The sequence below is a fragment of the Thermobia domestica genome, chromosome 17, assembly GCF_964235325.1.
Source record: "Thermobia domestica chromosome 17, izTheDome1.hap1.1, whole genome shotgun sequence".
Lineage (NCBI taxonomy): Eukaryota > Metazoa > Arthropoda > Insecta > Zygentoma > Lepismatidae > Thermobia > Thermobia domestica.
Genome location: NC_137470.1, coordinates 130,418,464 through 130,435,710, shown reverse-complemented (window position 1 = coordinate 130,435,710; position 17,247 = coordinate 130,418,464). Strand labels below are relative to the sequence as shown.

The following is a 17,247-nucleotide window of genomic DNA, read 5'->3' as shown; positions in this document are numbered from 1 at the left end:
CATGATAAATTGAATGACGAAAGTGATTTTATTTAGACGTCTTCTTTTCAGCCTAACAGGTTTTTTGTATTACTGACTTCCCTTCAAAACCGTCACTGAGAACCTAGGGAAACCCTGCACACAGTGTTTGTTGCTGGTACAGTCCGCGGCATAAAATTTGTTACAAAAATTCTAAGTCCAAATGAATAACGAACTCTTGCCCAGTTTTCTTATGCATTCCCGCAATACATGTATCAATCGATTAGTTCCTTCTAGTATTTATTCCAACTCCTCCCCGTCCTCCACCTCTCCTTGTCTAAAGCAGTGTGTGTGACGTAGTACACTCTTTCCATTCAGCTGAAAAAGAAACAGGAATCAAGTTTACAAAGTTATAGCTTTAAAACAGTCTTTTCCATTCGTTTGTTCTGAAATATTTTTAAGAGCCTAAATTAAAGGAAAGTCACAATCTTCCCAGAGCTTCATAAATATCTTTAGTTTCATTCTCTTCTTTCTTTAAAGAGTGCAAGCTAGTAAGATGCTCCCTAAGAAATCTCTGCAAATTGCCAAGCGCTCTAAAATATCTACGGACAGAAACAAGTTTTATTCAATGATTCATTAAATTTCCTTTCAGTAAGTGCAAGCAAATGTTTCAGGGGCGTCATTTGGGCAGGACAGGAGGGTGTAATTCCCCCTCTCTTGAGTTTCATAAATACGTATTTTTTATCAAATGTATAGTAATACACTAATAAAAAGTGAAAATCTTATGTCGCCGGAGAATCTCTTCCTCCCTCCCCCCCGAATAAAGTCTAAAAGACACTGGTTTTAACAACAAACCTATAGAGTTACGATAGCACATTGCTAAAGAGCTTACACTTGGTTTCAAGAGTCGAAGGTTTGATCTCAAGCCATATGACTTCTTGGGTGACATTGAGAGAGAGAGAGAGAGAGAGAGAGAGAGAGAGAGAGATTCAAGTATGGAGACAGAGAGAGAGGATTTTTATACACATATTTAGAATTGGGGAAAAAATGATCGGACAGCATTCGTATTATGACGAATATTCTAATTTTGTGAAAGATAAGAAGGGAAGTTTTCGAACTGCGAGGATCACATTAGGCAGTTGTCGAAATAATGTGGAGAACTCTTTTTAGAGCATCAGATGATTACGAAAGGAGAGAAAGATCTTCAGAACTGAGAATTTAAGATTTAAAAAAAATGGTTTCGGGGACGGGTTTCGAACCACGAACCTTGTTGTCATCGAACCATACTTTATCCATTCTGCTACGGAGGATTCTATTACTCCCCCACATACGTTTCCCTTAGCTGCGTTGAAAGCTACCTTAAGGGGATATTCCAAAAGTTGACTCGGTAGAGCGCCATTCAGTTAGGACGTAAACCTTTTGTAACTTAGTTACAATGTGCAAAATGAACTTCCTCTTCTTCAGGACACTTTTTAAAGCTTTAAAATTTGTTACTATTGATTTAATTAGGTGACATTTGATAGAACCATCTGATAAAGTAGTGCCAAGCCCTGTGCGCCATTGTCTGTTAGGTGAATGGTTAATGTAAGTTACTCCTACGTGGATGTTCCGAGCTTCCAATCAAGACCATTCTTATTGATTATTTTATTTGAGCTACGCTCATACTGTATATTCCACAAGTTCAATTTTGAAGTAATGTAGTCACAGCTAGTTTAATTCGAAATAATTTTCCAATATTATATTTGTTACTAAATTTACATGGCACTCCTCACTGTTTGTAGCCCTGCATAAATGCAAAATTGTTTTAAAAGTATATTTTACTTTCAAGTTTTATTGTTGTTTTTAATTGTCCTTCAACTTTATTTTATAATTATTTTCTATTTCTTAATTATAACATGTTTTCTATTTATATTGTATTCTATGTTACACGTTTATTATTTATATTTTATGTCTTACCTTTGAAGAGGAGCTTTTGACAATTCAAAGCAGCAGGGACATACACAGGATGCAGGCCTTTGCAATCAAGAGCTTTTGCCCCCACGAAATCACTACTTTTTTTTGTTTGTATATATATCTAATTTTATAGATGATGATAGCAGGGGCGGATTCAGGGGAGTGCGTTCGGGCGATCACATCCCCCAGAATAGGGAACTTTTTATACTTTTTATTTTAAAAATAAAACATATCCTAAGTATTTTTCATCTTTGTATTATAAACTTAAATTAAAACCTAAAGTAGATAGGCCTTACTTTCTTAAGAAAGTTAATTCTGCAGAAGAGCTACTTCTTCTTTTCTAAAGTTGTTTTTTTCTTTTCTTTTCTTTCTTTCTTTCTTTTTTCTTTTCTTTTTTTGCAATCCGCTCTTACCTTGATTTGACTTCGAACGACCGCCCCTCCCAAACAATCATCCTGGATCCGCCCCTGGATGATAGACATTTTAGTAAAATATGTTCTCAATCGCTGAAATAAATTCCTGTCAAGCTTTCGATCGCTGAAATAAGTTTCTGTCTACGGCCCTGCAAAACAGTGACGATTTTAGGGAGTGATCAGTTAGTAATGTCTCCCTGGAGCAACGACACTTCCCCAGAAGTCATATCTCCGATAATTCAGAATGTGATTTGTGCATTATCACTTTTCACTCTCAGTGTCTTGAAACGCACCAAAAAGGAACTGTTCTGAAGTATTTACTGGTTCTCCCTATGACCCCATTTCAATATGGTCAACCTTGGACATATACACATCTGAAATATCACCTTTTATGTATGTGATCCCGAAAACTATCCATTCGACACAAATATAGGATATTTTCGATTCTTTATTCCTGTCACCCTCCCATTGTCAACTCGAAGCCAACCAAGGCTTATTTTGGACTTACGCAGCATCTACAGTGTCACTTCTTGGTAGGGATTTTTTCAATATCTCGCCCCCACAACTATGGAGAAATTTCAACCAACGAAGTATAATTAAAAATGATCATCTGAAACACAACAGTATCTCTTTCGGTGATCTTTTTCGCAGAGGAATTCGTTAACTACTGTTTCAATATCAATGTATTGGCTTTTTTTGCTCTGCATGCTGGAGATTGCCAAAGAGCTAAACTTCATTCTGTACTATAGTGCTACGAATATAGTGGTTTAATTCACTGAATACTCGCTTAGATGTTGCTCTCGTCACAGAAAAAGTGATATACAGTTATAAAAGAAAAATGAAATGAAATATCTAATTTTTACGTCCCATGATTATGCCGACTATGCTAATGGGGGATTTAGGATTTAGATTTCTGGGCTTTCAGCATCTAAGGCCATTTAGCCCTTCACGTTTGAGGGATGACGTCCCTCGGCGAGCACACAATCCGGGGAAAGGGAAGGAGGAAAGGATGGGGGAAGGAAGGAAGCGGCCTGGGACCTATAAGTTAGGTACCACCCCGGCATTTGCCTGGTGTGAATGAGGAAAACCCAGGAAAACCTCATTCAGGGTGGCTGGCCTGAAAAAGCGTTTTACACTTTTTCGACCGAGTGCCCCCACCGGGAATCGAACCCGGGACCGCTCGCACCGAAGGCGAGAGCGTTAGCGACTACGCTACGCGGGGCCACGACTATGCTAGTGGAGAGAGTAATGGTGAGAAATAAATGAAATTGTTTAATGAAAAAAGTGGGACGAAACGGGAGATACCCGAGGACACTCATGCACACGGTGTTTGTCCATAATAAAGTTCATTCAGCGCGAGCTGGGATCGAACCAAGGACCCCATGCACCATAGGTAAAGTTATAAAAGAATAGGCGTCTAAACAATTACGGAACACTATTATCAATGAGAGTTATATAAGATTAGATTTTTAGTTATTTCATTCTAAGTTAAAATTTCAATCAATCTTGTTCTTCATTACTGTTCGAAAACTTAAAGTTGTTGCTGCAAGGACGTGATAAATCTTTCAGTAGACTTTGCAGTCCCCTCCACAGCTTCTTTTTCATGTAAGGCTAAAGTAGTCTCATTTTAGACATCGAGGAAAAATAGTGGAATTACGAATTTTCAAGGGGGCCCGTTTTACTCTGGGCTCCCTCAACGCACTGCCGTTAGTTACGTCACTGTTCAGGATGCATGATGCAGCTTCTGCGTTTAGGAATACTTTCTAAGGCAGTACGAGTTTTTTTAACTGCTGTGTGAATTAAGTTGTATTTGCTAGAAGTGTCGGTTAAAGGAAACTAAAGATTCTACACTCAAACACAAATAATTTCTTTCGAAACTCTAATGGAAAACGAAACTAATCGTCCTAAACATGTTACGCTTTTGAAGAGAAAAAGAGCAAAGCAGTAGTTGCACATACGCTTAATGGTGTTTCTTGGATACAAATTTATAACTTACAAAAGTCATGTTTACGTCATGGTTTGATAGATGAAGGGTTAGTAAAAGGAGTTCTTACGATGGTGGTCGTGGGTTCGAATCTCTGCCCTTCTTGTTACTTTTTTCTCTTAGCTACACTTAGTTTGTGCATTCCAAACCTCGAAGTTTGGTTTGGATCATTTATGAAAGCAGGTAGAGAATTAATTGTAGTCGAAATTAGTTTCAAATATGAGATTATAATTACATATTTTGTCTTTAACTTATTACGTATCAATTTTTATATCAAATTTTCCAGTCTTTATTTAATTCATCTTCCGGTGTAATACAATGAACATTTGCAGAGCGACGTCAGTCGGACGAAAGTACTATATTCCATTGTTACTCTAATATACCTAGGTATTTGTTCATATATTTATAAATTGTTTACTAAGTAAAAACTTATGGCGGTCCACATTATGTGTCATATAATAGACCGTACGAAGGCGGACATAGCAGAAGGTGTATTGCAAATATCCCTGGTGATAAAAAGTAGGGGTCTTCTTCACTAGATTCGAACCACTGTTACAGGCGGTTTTGGTTTACATAGCAAGCATAATACCACTCGGCCACCAAGTCTCGCACGTTAGCCTCTATATTAATGCAGAACATACTGAGACACTTACATTCACTGGTGTCGCGTAATGTATTTCATAAATTTTTGTTAATAAGTGGGTCGAATTAGGTAGCCCTCGAGAGGGCTGATGGTGTTGTAGGCGAGCATTTATTAATAGTGTGTATAGTCCCCTTGGGACTCGATTACTGCTGCCATACGCCGTGGCATTGAATCCACCAGGCGAGAGATATAGCGTTAGGTGCAACAGATCGACCACGCATCTTCAACACGCCCCCAAAGATCATTAGATGTTCGTGGAGGATTGTTTGACCAGGTTTCCCGCAATGTTTTTGCAACAGAGGCCCATATATTTTCAATAGGGTTCAGATCTGCTCCATGAGGAACCCAGTCAACTATTTCGACATCAGGTTGCCTCTGCAACCATGTCTGAACCACATTTGAATTATGTATCGAGCTATTGTCCTGTTGCAAATATAATATGCCGTCACCTACATGAGCTTTTATTTCCGGAAGCGTTTCATCCAGGTGTTCCACATACTTGTGGGCGTTTAGGCGACCAGGAATCCTGTAGATTCCTCCGAAATTTGCAGCCTTGCATAACCATGCCCAACAGTGGACAGTTACATGTCCCATTCGACCAGAGCGGGAAACGTATTCAGAGGCATACCTTTTTCCAGGGGAGCGGTAAACACGCTTCGGCCCGAAGTTTGCACTGGAAAATATTTTTTCGTCTGTGAAAACGACCTCGTCCCACACACGTGCAATATTTAACTGTGCAAACGTCAGACGGTCAACCATGTGGTCTTCTGTTAGTCGCTCCTTAACAGCTGCCCTGTATGATCTCAAACCAAAGGATTTGAGTCTACGACGGACAGTCGTAACATCGCCTGGAAAATTGGTTTCCTCTCGTAACTGTCGGGCAGACATGAAAGGGTGCTCACGGCATTGGGCAATTACACTCTGGTCTTCTTCGGCAGAGGAAACTCTTTGTCGCCCACTTCCTCTTTTACGTCTTACATCTCCTGTTTCTTCATATCTCCTCCACCACCTCCGTGCTGTAGCACGGTTAACGCCATATCTCGCGCCTGCCTCGCTATAGTTCATGCCCGCATGCTCAATTAAAGCATTCACGCTGCTTTTAACAGAAGCTTCGTAGTGAGCCATTTTCACACCAGAAGCAAAACGATAGCTTTGCTTAGGGGTTTGAAAGGAACGTGCTTCATGTGACGTCACGTAACAAGGCGGAGTTTCCTCTCATTGCTGTAGACGATATCGTACGCCCTCTGCTGGGTGTTTCGTGACGGAAAATCGTGCTTTTAAGCAGTTCATGGCGACCGTTTTGAAATCAAATGTAAAGTATGAGAATTAAATTTGTCATATCTGTAGTTTGGTGTAGAGACAAAACAAAATTGGAAACCAAATTTTTAAGAACAACTCAGATTATTAATATAAAACAAGTCAAAAATTATCAACTTGTATTATCATACAAGAAAGGTGAGAATTTTGAAACAAAGAAAAATAACTTAGAAATTTGCAACTGAAGACAAAAAAAAACTAACTTAAACACACTAAAGGGTATGAGTAGGGGGATTAATGGGGACGTCAGCAATGAGGCTATATGTCCCCGTCTCGATTAACGCGAGGGATGGATTTTACCATTTAACTTTGACGGAATAACGTAGAGGATGGAGAGGAGGGGGAAGATACATAACAGCTATAAATATAAAAATAAAAGTGACAATGTTCGGTGGTGATTAACTCTTGAACTACCCGATCGTTCTCAATCACATTTTGAACATAGATGAAATTCGAACCTGGGAAGCTTTTTGTTATTTCATTTTGATATTAGAACTTGCGGAAGAGGAGGGGAGGGTAAATATATGAAAATGAATAAAACTTAATAACTCTTGAACAATCCGACTGATCCCAATCAATCAAACATTCAATATAGATAAGGTTCGGACCTGGGATGTTTTCATTTTTTGCCTTGACGGCACAATGTAGGGGAGGGGAAAGGGGGACTATGTAAAAAAATAAAAATAAAAATGCTGTCTTGGTGACTTCATCACGCTTAAACCACCGAACTGATCTTAATCAAATTATCAACATAGATGAGGTTTGGATCTGGGGTTGTTTTTTTTTATCATATCCCTTTGATGGTACAACGTAGGGTAGGAGGAGGGGAGGGGAGATATCTATAAAAATGAATAAAACTTAACAACTCTTGAACCACCTGAAAGATCTCGATCTAATTTTCAACATAGACGACGTTCGGGCCTAGAAACTTTTGTTTTAATATTTTCACTTTCACGGTAGAACATAGGAGAGGATAAGAGAAGGGGAGTAATATATATAAAATTAAATAGAACAACTCTTGAACCATCCAACAGATTTCGATCAAATTTTCAACATACATGACATTCGGGCCTGGGATAATTTTTGTTATACCGTGCTCCCAACATGGAGAGGGGAGAGGGATACATGAAATCATCGAAAATGACCAATATCAAAGAGTGCTTTAGTAATAGTAAAACATAACATATTACTATTTTTCTTTAATTTAGCCCAGCGAAATCGGGGTGCGACTTAGATTCGAGGACGTCTTAAGTTCGAGTAGTTATCGAGAAATAATTAAAGATATTAACGTGTTATTGAATTACTTTGCTAATAATAATAATAATAATAATAATAATAATAATAATAATAATAATAATAACTATTATTATTATTATTATTAGTAGTAGTAGTAGTAGTAGTATTGAAGATTTGATCATTCAAATATTGAAAGATCAAAATATTCAAATACCTTAAGACAATTAAACGTGTGTCATCGCCGACTAATGATCACCAAAAATTCTAAATTTAAACAAAATATTCACAGATGATTCCGACTTGAGAATCTCCAGATTATTAGCTAGCGCCTTGAGATCCACGCTCTATATGCGCTAAATGGTATGTTTTAGTATGTTTAAATTAGATTTCCTTGCCTCCAGTTACAAAATTCTAAGTTAGTATTTTTCGTTCTTTCAAAATTTCTTTCGATTTTTTTAATCATATAAGTCAATAATCTTTGGCATAGTTTATATTAATAACGTGGTTGTTCCTAAATCTTTCGTTCGCTATTTGGTTTCTTCTCCACACCAAACTACAGATATGATACGTTTAATTCTCATACTTGTCATTTGGTTTCAAAGCAGTCACCATTATCTGGTAAAGCAATTTTGTTCGCCACGATTCATGAGTTTTGTAACAAAACACGTCAAGAAATTAGTTAAATGAAGGCTGCAAGAGTTTATATCAAAGTTGAGTATTGTGAGCTAGTGACAAGCATGTAATAACGTCTCGTATTTGAAAATAATGTTAGCTACTTTTAATTCACTAACTGGTATTAGATTTAATTCAAGCTTAAAGAATTGGAATGAACAAACTCAGTGTAGCTTAAAGAAACAAAACGTAAAAAGAACGGACGAGATTCGAACCCTGGACCACCAGTACAAAAATCCTGTTCACTAACCCCTCACCTAACAAGCCATCAACTTACATAAGTTTTAAATTTGCAAGCAAATGGTACCATTATACGTTTGTGCAATCAATGTTTTGCTGTTTTCCTCTTCAAGAACGTAACATGTTTACGACGATTTGTTTCGTTTTCCATTAGAGCTTATAGAGAGATGATTTGTGTTTGAGTATAGGATCTTTTGTTTCCTTTAACCGACAGTTCTAGCAAATACAACTCAATTGAAACAGCTGTAAAAAAAAACTAGTAGTCTTAGAAAGTATTCCTAAAATGAAGAACTCCATCGTGCACCCTGAACAGTGACGGGAGTGCGTTGAGCGAGGCCAACAGCAAAATGGGGTCCATTGAAGATTCGTAACTCCACTTTGAAGGGTTTTAATTAATTTCACATTTTTTCCTCAATGTCTAAAATGTAACTACTTAGCCTTAGATGAAAAGGAAGTTGTGAAGGAGCTATAGACTGTGAAGTCTACCGAAAAGATTTATCACGTCCTTGCAGCAACTATTGTCAGCAACTATTTCCAGCAAAAGGGAATAAGTACATCAGACCTAAGTTTTCAGAAACGCTAAAAAAACCTTCCCGAGGCGTATTTGTATTTGTTTCAACACGTGTATAACTGATTAATTGTAGCAAAAGAACTGACAAACTCTAAGACAAGAAGATTCTTGTATTGTAGCACTGCAATTGGTGAGAAAAGCTTAAAAGTAGAAAAATATTTTTATGTACTTATTCCCTTTTTCCAATCAGTGGTTCAATTATGAGCCTATATTTTTGAGGTGTTAAAAATAATAATAATAAGAAGAAAACTTATTAACTGGTAGGTTACGCTGGACTCTTAATTGTGTATATGGAATAATGGAACGTGGGGTTATACAGAGGATTTTGGATTTCTGTTGGCGATCAATTAATTTTTACACTAGTAGGGAATACTGGTTGGTCCGGATTTCGAACAGTAATGAAGATCAAGATTGATTGAAATTTCAACTTAGAATGAAATAAATAAAAATCTAATCTTATACAACTCTCATTGATAGTAGTGTTCCGTATTTGTTTAGACGCCTATTCTTTTATAACTTTACCTATGGTGCATGGAGTTGTTGGTTAGATCCCAGCTCGCGCTGAATGAACTTTATTATGGACAAACACCGTGTGCATGAGTGTCCTCGGGTTTCTCCCGTTTCCTCCCACTTTTTTCATTAAACAATTTCATTCGTTTCTCACCATCACTGTCTCCATTAGCGTAGTCGGCATAACGTGGGACTTAAAACGTAAAACTTAAATATTTCGTTTCGTTTTTCTTTTATAACTGTATCTCACTTTCCCTGTGACGAGAGCAACATCTAAGCGAGTATTCAGTGAATTAAACCACTATATTCGTAGCACTATAGTACAGAATGAAGTTTAGCTCTTTGGCAATCTCCAGCATGCAGAGCAAAAAAAGCCAATACATTGATATTGAAACAGTAGTTAACGAATTCCTCTGCGAGAAAGATCACCGAAAGAGATACTGTTGTGTTTCAGATGATCATTTTTAATTATACTTCGTTGTTTGAAATTTCTCCATAGTTGTGGGGGCGAGATACTGAAAAAATCCCTACCAAGAAGTGACACTGTAGATGCTGCGTAAGTCCAAAATAAGCCTTGGTTGGCTTCGAGTTGACAATGGGAGGGTGACAGGAATAAAGAATCGAAAATATCCTATATTTGTGTCGAATGGATAGTTTTCGGGATCACTGACATAAAAGGTGATATTTCAGATGTGTATATGACCAAGGTTGACCATATTGAAATGGGGTCATAGGGAGAACCAGTAAATACTTCAGAACAGTTCCTTTTTGGTGCGTTTCAAGACACTGAGAGTGAAAAGTGATAATGCACAAATCACATTCTGAATTATCGGAGATATGACTTCTGGGGAAGTGTCGTTGCTCCAGGGAGGCATTACTAACTGATCACTCCCTAAAATCGTCACTGTTTTGCAGGGCCGTAGACAGAAACTTATTTCAGCGATCGAAAGCTTGACAGGAATTTATTTCAGCGATTGAGGGCATATTTTACTAAAATGTCTATCATCCAGGGGCGGATCCAGGATGATTGTCTGGGAGGGGCGGTCGTTCGAAGTCAAATCAATGTAAGAGCGGATTGCAAAAAAAGAAAAGAAAAAAGAAAGAAAGAAAAAAAGAAAAGAAAAAAAACAACTTTAGAAAAGGAGAAGTAGCTCTTCTGCAGAATTAACTTTCTTAAGAAAGTAAGGCCTATCTACTTTAGGTTTTAATTTAAGTTTATAATACAAAGATGAAAAATACTTAGGATATGTTTTATTTTTAAAATAAAAAGTATAAAAAGTTCCCTATTCTGGGGGATGTGATCGCCCGAACGCACTCCCCTGAATCCGCCCCTGCTATCATCATCTATAAAATTAGATATATATATACAAACAAAAAAAGTAGTGATTTCGTGGGGGCAAAAGCTCTTGATTGCAAAGGCCTGCATCCTGTGTATGTCCCTGCTGCTTTGAATTGTCAAAAGCTCCTCTTCAAAGGTAAGACATAAAATATAAATAATAAACGTGTAACATAGAATACAATATAAATAGAAAACATGTTATAATTAAGAAATAGAAAATAATTATAAAATAAAGTTGAAGGACAATTAAAAACAACAATAAAACTTGAAAGTAAAATATACTTTTAAAACAATTTTGCATTTATGCAGGGCTACAAACAGTGAGGAGTGCCATGTAAATTTAGTAACAAATATAATATTGGAAAATTATTTCGAATTAAACTAGCTGTGACTACATTACTTCAAAATTGAACTTGTGGAATATACAGTATGAGCGTAGCTCAAATAAAATAATCAATAAGAATGGTCTTGATTGGAAGCTCGGATCATCCACGTAGGAGTAACTTACATTAACCATTCACCTAACAGACAATGACGCACAGGGCTTGGCACTACTTTATCAGATGGTTCTATCAGATGTCACTTAATTAAAACAATAGTAACAAATTTTAAAGCTTTAACAAGTGTCCTGAAGAAGAGGAAGTTCATTTTGCACGTTATAACTAAGTTACAAGAGGTTTACGTCCTATCTGAACGGCGCATCCACCGAGTCAACTTTTGGAATATCCCCTTAAGGTAGCTTTCAACGCAGCTTAGGGAAACGTATGTGGGGGAGTAATAGAATCCTCCGTAGCAGAATGGATAAAGTATGGTTCGATAACCACAAGGTTCGTGGTTCGAAACCCGTCGCCGAAATCTGATTTTTGAAAATCTTAATTCCTCAGTTCTGAAGATCTTTCTCCCCTTTCGTAATCATCTGATGCTCTAAAGAGAGTACTCCACATTATTTCGACAACTGCCTAATGTGATCCTCGCAGTTCGAAAACTTCTCTTCTTATCTTCCACAAAATCAGAATTTTCGTAATAATACGAATGCTGTCCGATCATTTTTTCCCCAATTCCAAATATGTGTATACAAATCATCCCTCTCTGTCTCCATACTTGAATCTCTCTCTCTCTCTCTCTCTCTCTCTCTCAATGTCACCCAGGAAGTCATATGGCTTGAGATCAAACCTTCGACTCTTGAAACCAAATGTAAGCTCTTTAGCAATGTGCTATCGTAGCTCTATAGGTTTGTTGTTAAGTCCAGTCTTTTAGACTTTATTCGGTGGGGGGAGGGAGGAAGAGATTCTCCGGCGACATAAGATTTTCACTTTTTATTAGTGTATTACTATACATTTGATCAAAAAATACGTATTTATGAAGGTCAAGAGAGGGGGAATTACACCCTCCTGTCCTGCCCAAATGACGCCCCTGAAACATTTGCTTGCACTTACTGAAAAGAAATTAAATGAATCATTGAATAAAACTCGTTTCTGTACGTAGAGAGTTTAGAGCGCTTGGCAATTTCCATAGATTTCTTAGGGAGCGTCTTACCAGCTTGCACTCTTTAAAGAAAGAAAAGAATGAAACTAAAGATATTTATGAAGCTCTGGGAAGATTGTGTGACTTTCCTTTAATTTAGGCTTTTAAAAATATTGCAGAACAAACGAATGGAAAAGACTGTTTTAAAGCTATACCGTTGTAAACTTGATTCATGTTTCTTTTTCAGCTGAATGGAAAGAGTGTACTACGTCACACACACTGCTTTAGACAAGGAGAGGTGGAGGACGGGGAGGAGTTGGAATAAATACTAGAAGGAACTAATCGATTGATACATGTATTGCGGGAATGCATAAGAAAACTGGGCAAGAGTTTGTTATTCGTTTGGACTTAGAATTTTTGTAACAAATTTTATGCCGCGGACTGAAACCTCATGCACCGAGGATGAATGCTCGACACAGAACAATCATGCTCCTTTACTAATGTAATATAAATAAAATAAATATTATTTCTGTCCGTCTGTTTCTGTGAGGCCTGGGGAATCAGACGAGTGGATCTATTGTAAAATTCAAAGTTTTTGCGGTCGCTGAAATAAATGTCCAAACTCCGATCATATTGAGCCTACTCGGGTGTGGGCCAGGTGGGGGTCACCGGAAGTGTCTCTGTGTGTGGATACCGAAACATGTAAACGATCGATATTATTGTTAAATCCATAGTTTTCAGGGTCTCTGAACTCAATGCTAAAACTCAAGTTTACGTTTACTTTCAAATTTAGCCCGCATCACCTAAGGAATAGGGGCCACAATTGAGGGTCATTGAAACATGTGAAAATAATCTAAAATGACCGATATTAGTGTCAAGTTCATAGTTCTCGTGGTCGTCGAGATGTATGATGATATTCGCACAGGGATTGACTTCCAAATACATTCCCTAATAAATATATCATAGAGACATGGAAAAATAAACCAAAACGAGCGATATTAGTTTTAAATCCATTGTTCTCGGGCTCGCTGATCTCAATGGCGAAACTCAACTTCACGTTTACTTTCAAATTTAGACCCCATCAGCTAAGGAAAAATGCCCATAATAGGGGAGCCATCAAGCCATGTAAAAAATCCAAAATGACCGATATTAGTGTCAAATCCATAGTTTTAGCGGTTGTTGAGATGAATGGTGATGCACGCAGAGGCATTGACTTCCAAATACAGTCCCACTTCATGTTTATGATTAGGCAACTGTTTAAGAATTGTTTTAACGATTATGTTTCGAAGCTAAGGAAGACGGTGGTAATATTGATGAACTAAATGGTGAAATGAAGAATCCTATGCATATGGTGTTTGCTCACTACAAAATCCATTTAGTGCATGCTGAGAATGAACCAGGAATTTCACGCACCAAAAGTGAGCGCTTTACCACTGAGTTACTGCCTCCCCTACGATGATTAAAATAGCTATATTAATCAATCTAGGGATCATGTAGTATCATCACAGGGAATTGGGTGGAAACGAAAATTGCGAGAAACGGGAGAATCCGTAGAAAAAACACACAGTGTTTGTTCACCAGAAGACTCGCTTGAAGCAAACTGCTAATATATTAATGTCGCACGTGGTGTTGTGTATAAACAACTCTACAAGTCAGTGTTTACAAATACCGCCACATGGTTGAGAAAGAGGATACTATACACCAGATGGATCCACTATCACCTGCAGAAGACGGACTTCTTGCTCTTCCCACGGAGCAGACGATGACATCGAAGCAGCAGCGCCACCGCCACCCGAGGACCCTTATAAATTTGGTGGGCGACAGCAACTAGGTACCAGTTTTCTGGTATCCCTCCTACTGTTACCACGGAACATTATCAGTAACCTAATTTAAGGCCTCTAGTCTGCTTCCGGACTATACCTATCCTTTCTCCTGGCCTACCCTGTTTCGGAGCTCTGTCGGGAATTCCAACCACAGCCGCTTAGCCTGCTTCGGGGCTCTGTCGGGAACCCTAACCACAGCCGCTTAACCTGCTTCGGGACTCTTTTGGCCACCTAACCATCCCTCTTCTTGCCACGGAGCATTGGGTCCCTAACGCCACTCTGCTTAGCCTGCTTCTGGGCTGTGTAGCCTGTCTCCGACCTTTCGGTCAAAGACTACCTATATCTAAACCTGCGAACTTAGATAAATTATCTGTATATTATTTTATAAAATACTTTTAATAGTGGAACTTTTATAAGAAAAAGCCGGTAGTGGAAGTCGATTCCGGACGTTCTTTTTATTAACGCTCTACCTACAATCTATATGGAACAAGGTTTTACAATATACACTTATTTTCTTTCACGTTTTTATTGTATGAATACAAAAAAGGTTAATCATCATCATCACTACAAAAAAATGTAGTACAAGTATGATAGTGGAAGGGGTCACATGTAAGTAAGTTTCATCGACACCACAAAGTTCAGTTGATGTAAGGAGAAAAAAGAGGAATGGGTAAGGGAGAGAACTGAAAATAATCATCAACAAATTAAATTTTTGTCTTACATTTCTCCTTTTATAACAATTTGAATGTGCATATCTTTGAAATTATTGAAATGTGTTTAGAAGAAATGCGTTTATATGGAACGAGATGAATTTATTTCTATTTTAGGTAGAATACAAACAAAGGAAAGTGTATACTCCTTTCTCCATATCCCCTCTTGTTATGTTTATTCCTTTTCTAAATACTTATATAATATAGTAAAATAAAATGGATAACAGGAAGGTGAATAGCACGCAAGAAGTGTTAAAAGAGATTGAAAACATTATTGGAGACGTAGAAAAACAGAAGTACGTACGAAATAAACGGACACGAAATCTATTAATGGATATAGATGATGTAATTGGTATAGAAGAAGAAGATGTTGATAATGATGAGAATAAGGAAGGAACACACAAGGAAGAAGTAAAAAGAAGATTAGTACGACAGGAAGAACAAAGGAAAACATAAGAAAGAAGAAAAAGAAGAAGAGTATGAGAGGAAGAAGAAAGGACCACATAAGGAAGAGGATAAAATTGAAGTCAAAAATAATGAAATAAGATTACAAACAGATGTAATTGCCGAAGAAGAAAAAGGAGAAAGAGATGTTGTTAGTGAAATTCAAATAGAAGAAGAAAACAGAAAGGATGATGAACGAAGCTAAATAATAAGAAGAAAAAGAGAAATAGGAAGTAGCATTAGAAATACTAGAAAATGAAAGTAGTAGAATGATAGCAGAAGAAGACGAAGGAGAAGAAGAAGACAGTAAGCATTCACTTGTACACGAACGATAAAAAAAATGGTTAGAAAAAGAAAAACAAGAGATGCCTGCTGATGAAGAGGTAACAAATTTAGAGTTGTCATAGATAATTGAAAAGGATTATGATGAAGAAGAAAGGAATGCAGAAGAAGAAGAGTTTTACGAAAACTAAATACAGAATTGGTTTGAATATTTATTTGCAAACAATGGAAAAGAAGAGAAAGAAGAGAAAATATCTCCATCATTTATGGAAATACTAGCAGAGGTTAATATTAAACAAGAAGAAGTAGATTTTGATTTAGAAAAGATAGAGAAGTGATTGAATCATTTGCTATGCGAATTTAAAACGGAACACAAGTGTACAAGTGGGATTTGGAAATAGTTAACGTAATCATGACAAAAATAGATTTAATATAATAGAAGAACGTAGAAGACAGTATAGAATATATAATATGGAGGGTACAATGCTAAAAATCTCTTGTGTGCACATGAAATTCCTTTTACAGGGACTGAAACAAGCTTAATGGCTCTAATAGATTATTTTTCGTAAAGTGGAACTACATGACTCGCTAGGAATAAGAATCACAAATGAAAGAGAAGGACATCGCCCTTTTTGGTTGTCATTTAGAGGAGATAGAAATGTCTCAGCAGAAGTGTAATGGAAGAGTAATGAAAATTACTTAAAAGTAATACGGTTTTGTTATAAACGAAGATTGTGTAGTGAACTTTTATTATATGAGCATGCCAAGTGGACAAGATCTTTTGAAACATGTTATGAATACCAATGAATATTTAAAGGCAAGACGTGGTATTATTAAAATTAAGAACAAGGGTACAATATGTTTAGCAAATACAATCGACCGTTGTCATCGAATTAAAAAAAACAAAAGTTGAAAACTCAAACATAACACAAAACATGAAAATCAAAAGAAGTATTTAACACAGCAAGAAACAGCAGATTTATGTAAAGCCGCAGATGTAGAATTGTCATGATGGTGGAATTCCCGAAATTCGTCAATTTTAAGAACATTTAAAGGATTATAAAATCACAGTGCACAGAGGATTTTAAGGAAATGATGTCATGTTTGAAACACCACCGAGCGATAAAGAGAGAACATCTTTAATTTACCTTTCATACATAATCATTACAACATAACTAAGGTTGACAGCATGCTTTAGTTGCAGGTATTATTGCGAACGTTGTCATGAGAAATATGTAACAAAATGTGAACAGTTGAAACATTGTATAGCTGTGTGTTACCGATGTCATCAGAAACCGAAATGTGACTTTAGAGAAGGTCGTAATTCATGCAATGATTGTAACCGATAATTTTATGGTCTATCATTCTATGATTATCAGAAGTCAGCTGCTTATCAAAATATAAATCTTTTATGTTCAATTGTGAAATTTTCTGCACAGTGATTAAAAATTTATGTTGTGAAGGAAAAGGGATCTCATGTATGTGGAGAAACTTATTGCAACGTTTGTTGTACGATCGTATCTCCTAATCACGAATGTTACATGCAAGTGAGAAGATAAAATAAAGGCGAATCAAAAGATTATAATGGAAAAGAAAGCTATGTTTCTTAGGTATGATATTGAATGCTCAAGACACTCTAAAATAGATAATGATTAAGCAAACAAATATGAACGTATACTTAATGTCTT

At 36.9% G+C, this 17,247-nt stretch overlaps 1 non-coding gene across 1 annotated transcript; it reads right to left on the bottom strand.

Annotated features, from left to right (window-relative positions):
* Window positions 1–3,473: 3,473 nt before the first annotated feature.
* On the bottom strand, window positions 3,474–3,547 carry TRNAR-UCG (transfer RNA arginine (anticodon UCG)). The gene has a single exon. It is a non-coding gene; the product is annotated as a tRNA-Arg (tRNA).
* Between the last annotated feature and the right edge of the window lie 13,700 nt (window positions 3,548–17,247).